A 7,728-nucleotide genomic window follows, 5' to 3' on the forward strand; every position below is an offset into this window, starting at 1 on the left:
GTGGCCAAAAACCCTGTATTGAGGCTCTGCACCAGGACTGGAAATAGATTCTCTGTGTCAGCAATGGCTGTGATGGGCCAGGCAAGCATGGGATCATCATTTATCCTGAAATAGCAAAGTTCCTGAAAGTCTTTGATTTTATAAAAAAAAAAAAAATTTTCAGTGAGCTTTGTCCACTAGGAGTAGCAACACAAAGGTGGGGATGTCATTGGTAAGAAAGCAATAAATATTTAAAGAGAATCATTAGGACACTTCACAGTTGCAGTATGATGTGGGGAGAAATGCTGCTTGCTGTTAAGTTTGCAGCAGGCTTTGTCAGTGTCATCTGAGTCTGATTAATAGCAGGGCTGATTTTTGCTTTCTCAAATGCAATGATACATGTAAAGTGCTTAGTGTTTAATTGGCTATTGTTATTATAAAGTAAAGCGTCTGCTTTACCCGGGGGCCTGTGATCTTTAATTAGTGGTTTAATGTACGTGTGTCATAAAAAAATGCTGTAATACAGAGGAGCTTTACTACATGCAAATTATTCACATACACCCTAGTGACAGTGGAGGTGTCACATAAATCTGGACCGTAGGGAGAACTTTTCCAGGCAAGCATAGCTCTCTAAGGGCCACGCCTACAGCCTCCTACAGATAAAGATCACCGGGGCCTGCTCTAGCCACGACCCAACCTTTAACTCCCCACAGCCGCAGACGATTCTGGGAAATGTAGTCACCGGGGTAGAGCGAGCACGGCCACAGCGAGAGCCGCGTAGGCGTAGTTCTGCTGGGACCAGAAAACCGTTTGTCCAAAAGCTCCCCTGTGCGTGGAGAGTCTGAGGGCATCTGGTTCCCGACAGGTGGGTCGGTCCTTGCAGGTAGAGGATCCTGGAGCTTCACAAAGCGTGGGCCTTGCTCTTTTCGGAGAAGGCGACTAGAGGAGCGGGGTGGGGATGGGGGACCCTGGAGAGGTGGAAGCAGAGGCTCACCTTTATACCTACCCCTGTCTCTGATTCGGAGAGGCGTAGGGAAGACCGAGAAACGCCCTCTAGGCCACCGGGCGTGCAGTGTATCTCGGCGGGTACCCGAGCTAGCTCGGGGCCGTGTGGGATCCAGGCTTGTGGAAAGCTTCTGGGAGCAGTAGCGGCGGCTGTGGCTTCTGGCGCTAAGGAGGGTCCCCGGGCACTTTGCAAGGGACTATTCAGAGGGCGACGGCGGCCGCCGGGCGCTGGTGATAAAATAGGAGATCCAGCCTCATCTCCAAAGGTCAGAGATAGTTGGGTTCCTGAGAGGGAGTGGCGGAGGCGAACCTCCCGAGAGCCACAAACTAGAGAAGAGTCGCCCCCATCCGGGAGCAGGGACTGGTGGGAAGGAGGCCTGGGTCACTAAGGATACAGAACCAGTGCTAATACAGAGAACAGAACCTGCGTGATGTCACAGCGGCCGGAGCACGGCAAGGTGGAGGCGACAAAGTTGCCTGAAGTGAGGTAAGAGCTAGAGCAGGTGGTGGGGAGAGTGTTCTGGGGACTAAATTATAGGAAAGAGAGCTTTCCCTTTCCTCACCTGAGGGGTGAGAAAAAAACACACAGGGGAAGGACCTTTGGTGTGAGAAAGTGGGAAGAATGGGGCGTGAGAGGAAATGTTTGAACCCTTGACCCAAACCCCTCCCTCTGTCACTTTGCATGTCGTGCTTTTCCCACGCCAGTCTTTTATCTAGCATGGTAGAATGGAAACGACCTGGCTTATTTAGTCAGTTAATTTTAAAATTATCATATAGTAAAATTGACTTGGGGGGAGGCGTACAGTCTAGCACACATATAGATTCGTGTAACTACCACCACAATTAGGATACAGAGCTGTTTCGTTCACTCCAGAAACCTCCCTGTGCTATTCCTTTATATTCACACCCTTTCCCCACCCTTAACTCCTGGCAGCCACTGATTTTTCTCTACCTTTATAGTTTGTATTTTCCAGAATATAATTTATAAGTGGAATCATACAGTCTATAACCTTTTAAGACTGGTTTCAGTCATTCAGCACAAGGCTTTACTTTGAAATGCATCCACATTGTTGTGTGTGTTAATTTCTTATTGCATAGTAATATTCTATTGTATATAGATGTGTCAGATTTTTAAAAATCTATTCACGTGTTGAATGATATTTGGATTGTTTCCAGATTTTGATAATTATGAATGATTCTTCTGTAAATGTTCGTGTACAGGTTTTTGTGTGAACATATGTTTTAATTAAGCTTGGTTTTTGAAGGAAAAAAGGTCTGAATTTGAATCCCAGCTTTGAGACTTATTGGCTCTGTGATAACCTTGTGCAAATTAACCTTTTGAGAGGTTAACCTTCATCAAGGGTTGTGAGATTTAATAACCCAATGTATGTCAGTGGTTGTCAACTCTTTCAGACTCAGTAGGCTCTTTTCTTAAATATTTTTTAATGCAGAATGAAATGAAATTCATTAAACTGGTAATAAAACTAATGTATATATACAATCATTTTAAAGTTCTATAATGACTTACCTCTGAAATAAAGGAGAAATAAAAGGAAACACACTGCAACTCAGACTGATAAAATGATCAAATCTTAGTAAAATTTAAAGTACCTTGATTTGGACTATATTTGCCTTTATAGGAAAATCATTGCCTATTAGTACTGAAAAAAAAAAAAAAAAACCTTTGTAATTGTGTGTAAAAAAGAGGCTCTAGGCACTGATAATTATCAACAGACTTTTTTTTTCTGTGAATGTCTTGTAGGACATCTGAAAATTGTTTGGGATTATTCGGTACTGAAGGGCATCTAGCATCCCTGACTCCCACGGTCTAAATGGCAGTAGTTCCTCTTTTCTCCAGTCTTATAAGGACCAGTTCCTGCCCTTTGAGATCCTCTGGTTTATGTGAGGCATTTGGTAGAGTTGCTAATTCATAGCAGCTGCAAACAATAACATTCTGAACCTCCACGAGGAAGTTCTCTGTTGCTTAGGTGATTCAGGAACTAGTGCTTCTCAAACTTGAGCGAACATCAGAGTCACCTGGAAGATAGTTTAAACACATTACTAAACCCACCACCAGAGTTTCTGATTCAGTAGGTATGAGGTGGGGCCTAAGAATTTGCATTTCTGGTGAGTTACCAGGTGATGCTGATGCTGCTGATCCAAGGACCACATTCTGAGAAGTCGTTCGTCCTTCAAATGTTTAAATTCAGTGGGTCTTTTATATCTTGCTTAATACCCACAAAGTTCTGTAAAATGATGGGAGCAGATACTCTTATCCCTATTGTTTTGTTACCGAAGAAACAAAGATCCAAGGACGTTAGTGACTTGCTTAATGCTTTACAGCATTTTACTAACTCAGATGTTAGAATCCAGGGTTCTTCATACCCAGTGGAGTGTTCTGTTTTGTTTTTTGTTGTTGTTGTTTTTTCCATTAAGCAACACTGCCTCTGATAATAAAGGCAATATGTCCTATATTGAAAGAATTTGCCAAACAATTTCTCCTGTATTCTTGAAGAACCAAGAGAGACGGCATTGTTTTATATCACCTAAAGATAAATTCCTCATTTCTTGCACTCTTCTGATTTACACTGGCCTGTTTGTTTTTTCTAGAACATGTCAGAGATATTCCTGCTTCAGGATTTTATGTAGGTACGGACTGTGCACTTGCTGTTCTCTGCCCTCAGATATCCTTATGGCTTACTCCCTCTTTTTATGCAACTCTGATTAAATGTTTCCTTCTCAGAACTAAGCTTTTCCTGGCCATCTCATCTAAAATAAAGTTGCTCTGTTTCCCCTTATCTTACTTATTTGGATATATTTATCACTAGTTGAGTTTATATATGCTCATATGTTGCTGCTGCTGTTGTTGTTTGCTGTCCCTCTCAGAGGGGCTTTATTCTGTCTTGTCATTGTTGTATCTCCAGTGCCTACAAGAGTCCTTACTGCAGAGCTCAATGAATGTGTGAATCCTTTATGTTAAAATCTTAATTATGAATCCAACACAGATTTCAGCCCTATCTCTTCAGTTCATCAAGCATATCAAAACCTACCTTATGCCAGGTACAGTATTATTATTAGGAATGTAAAGATGGGTAAATCTCGATTCCTGCCTGGGGAATGGGAAGACGCAAAAGACATGCAAAAAGGTAATTTCAGTATAGGTAGTAAGTGCTATGATACAGTCTAGATTACTGCTCTTGCTCTCTAGAAACTACTTTTACCATGAATGGAGTACAGCATGGCACTGAGGCCATAATGCTTGTGGCCTATCCTGTGGTCATGGTGTTTGTGGCAAAGAATGTCTGCTCTCCCTTACTTGCTGGAGCCAGAGATGCAGTTGGTGTGATCTCACAAAATACCACATATGTGGACTTCTGCAGCAGTGCTATTCAACAGAACTTTCTCTGGATATGTTTAATATATGCATTGTCCAGAACAGTAGCAACTAATCACAGATATGTGATTATTGCAATTGAAGAATTCAGTCTTCAATTTTATTTCATTTTAATTAATTTTAATTTAAACAGCCACACATAGGTAATGGCTACCATATTGGAGAGTGCAGCTCTAAAATGTCAAGTGTGGTAGCTGAAGACACACACTCCCTTCTTCATAGCTCCTCTGTCTTCCCTCAGTGCCACCATCTCAAGACTGTGCCCTTCCTCTGGAGAAGAGAGCAGAAGAGGAGAGAATGGCTGCTAGGCCTATGATGGCAGGTTCAGGGTGAGTTGGATTTTCTTCCCATCCTGAAATATTTTACATTTTCTACTTTCATTCTGGTGTTTTGGGGCCCAACAAACTTCGATTTAATGATCTGAGTCCCAGATACTTTCTTTCCCAGAAAGCAAGGCCTATTCTGTTTGACCATGGAGTTTATAAGCCTTTACCCATTGCCTTGTGCCTTTCCATAGTTCTTTTGTCCTCATTCAGTAACTAGCATGGTAACTAGCATAGGTTCTCAGTAGGCATTTTCTGTGGTGTTCAGTTCTTGAGGAATCTATGGCCCAACCAAGGAGTTAAGGAAGAATTCAGGGAGACACACAAATCCATTTCAAAGGATAAAGAGAAAACGTCCCATAGAAGTTCAGAGAAGGAGAAAATATGATTTGGAAGATTACATGAAGGGGGTTTAACTTTGGTGGGCACAGAAATATGGTTGGAATTTAGTCACAGGAGAACTGAGGGCTTTTAAGGGGAGAACACATAAGACAAGGCTTAGAGGTAGAAGTGAGCATATTTCTGGTAGGGCAATAAGTGGTAGGCTTATACTGATAATCATAAGGGTGAGGTTGGCTTGGACATTATTGTAGAGCTGATTGTGAATTATTAGAAACTTTTGAAAAAGAAAATGCAGCTTGTTTGGGTAAGGAACAGTAATGGTTTGATTTAAATATAGGGAATGAAAGAGAGAGGAACTAAAAATAACTCTGGTTGGGGAATCTGGAAGATCTGAGAGGAATAAGGTGATTTGGAAGGAAAACCAATGTGCTGTGGAGAAGATATGGGTGAGAAGCGAATTGGGGTGACCTAATTTTGTAAACATATTTACAATAAAGCAAGTGAAAAGAAAGCTCACACCTGGGTGAAGGTGGAATCAAGGACTGGTCAGAGGTAGAGATCTGCATGTGGTCTTCACTGCAGTAAACATTGTGAAGCTCTACACAGTCTGGCCCCCATTACATCTCAGACCTCACTGCCTACCATGCTTCCCTTTGCTCCTTTATCTTGAGGACTGGTCAGAGGTAGAGATCTGCATGTGGTCTTCACTGCAGTAAACATTGTGAAGCTCTATACGGTCTGGCCCCCATTACATCTCAGACCTCACTGCCTACCATGCTTCCCTTTGCTCCTTTATCTCCAGCCATATTGACTTCTTTTCTGTTCCTTGAATATAACAGGCATATTTCCTGACTCCCTTCAAGTCTTTGCTCAAATGTCACCCTCTCAGTGAGACTTTTCCTGACCATCCAAACTAAAGTTGCACCAGTGTCACCCCTACTCATGCTGGCACTTTCTGTTTGCCTTTTCTGATCTATTGTTCCCAACAGTACTTTTCACCTAACATAATAAGTAATTTATTTATGTAGTTAGGATATTATTTGTCTTCTCCTTTTGCTCTGTGTAAGCAGAGTTTTTCTTTCTTTTCTTTTTTTGTTTTTGTCCTTGGTCTCTTTTTCGTATATATAGTATATACGAATTAAGTTTGTGTTGAAAAAATGTTTTAATGATTTAATACAATTTAAAAGTTTATAGTCCTCAACCTCAAATTGCCTGTTTATAATCTTGGCAATCTTCAGTACTTCTTTGGAAAACTTAGTTTGCTATATCCATTTCAAACTTCATCCATCTCCTAAAACTTGAGACCGTCCTATTCTCTTCATAGATTATTGAGAATATACAGTTTTTCAGATGGAAACCCTTTCACTTTCCTGAAACCAACATAAATCTGACTAAATCTGTATCATCCTATTCTTTATCCCTCCCACTTCAATAGAGGAACTCTATCTACCTTTCTAGAGCATGTCTTCCAACTGTGCTTTGGATCCCATCTCTCCAGGCTTTTCAAGACCTTTACTGTATTTTCCCTTCACCCACTTTATGTTTATACTCTCTCTTGCAATTGTATCCTTACCATTATTTTTCCCCCTAGTTTTAAGGTATATTTTACATACAATAAAATTCACCAATTTTATTTGAATGGTTTTGAGTTTTAATGAATATTTACAGCTGTGTAACTTCCACCACATCAAGGTATAGAACCGTACTATGCAATGCAGTATCCACTAGCCACGAGTGGCTATTTAAATTTAAATTAATTAAAATTAAATGATATTCAAAATTGAGCTTCTAACTTGTACTGGTCATGTTTTGAGGGCTCAATAGCCACATGTGGCCAGTGGCTACTGTATTGGAGAGCAGAGATACAGAATGTTTCCGTCATTTCAGAAGGTTTTATTAGACAAGGTTGCTTAGTGCTACTTTAGGTATGACTCACAAATTTTGATATGATGACATTTATTATCATGTGCAGAGTATTTCTTATATTTCTTATAATTTCTCCTTTGACCCATCGATTTAGAAATATGTTGTTTATTTTCTAAATATGTTGGGGGTTTTCTAGATATTTTCTTGTTAGTGCTTTCAAATTCAATTCCATTGTCTTCAGAGAATATATTCTGAGTGATTTCAGTCTTTTTATGTCTGAAAAATGTCTTTATTTTTACTTCAGTTTTGAAAGCTATTTCCTCTGGATATAGAATTCTAGGTAAGAATAGAAATCTAGGAAAGATGTTTTTCTTTCATTAGAATTTTAAAGATGTTGCTCTGCTGTCTTTTTGACTGCATTGTTTCTGATGTGAAATTTGCCATAATCCTTATCTTTGTTCCTTCATATGTAATGTCTCTTTTTTCTCTCAGAAAATTTTAAGATTTTCTCTTTATCACTAGGTTTGACCAATTTGATTATTATATGGATTGGTTAAGTTTTCTACATGTTTCTTGTGCTTAGAGTTTGTTGAACTTCTTGGATCTGTGGGTCTATAGTTTTTATTAAATTTGGATAATTATCAGCCACTATTTCTTTAAATAATTTTTTCCTGCTCTCCCCCTCAATTTGTGATTCCAATTACACATATAATAGTCTGCTTAAAATTGTTTCACAGTTCACTGATGCTCTGTTTGTTTTTTAATTCTCTTTTATCTTTTTTTTTTTTTTAATTTTTTTTTTTTTTTTTTTTTTTTTTT

General features: G+C 39.7%; 1 protein-coding gene across 1 annotated transcript in view; it reads left to right on the plus strand.

Moving 5' to 3' along the window:
- The first annotated feature begins 1,170 nt into the window (after nt 1–1,170).
- Nucleotides 1,171–7,728, plus strand: part of LOC103598063 (zinc finger protein 883-like) — a 19,353-nt gene continuing 12,795 nt past the window's right edge. The window contains 2 exon segments of the mRNA XM_008581971.1: nt 1,171–1,471; nt 4,620–4,707. The gene's annotated coding sequence lies outside the window, so the exon portion shown is untranslated.

The sequence above is a fragment of the Galeopterus variegatus genome, unplaced genomic scaffold (assembly GCF_000696425.1).
Source record: "Galeopterus variegatus unplaced genomic scaffold, G_variegatus-3.0.2 Scaffold2496, whole genome shotgun sequence".
Taxonomy (NCBI): domain Eukaryota; kingdom Metazoa; phylum Chordata; class Mammalia; order Dermoptera; family Cynocephalidae; genus Galeopterus; species Galeopterus variegatus.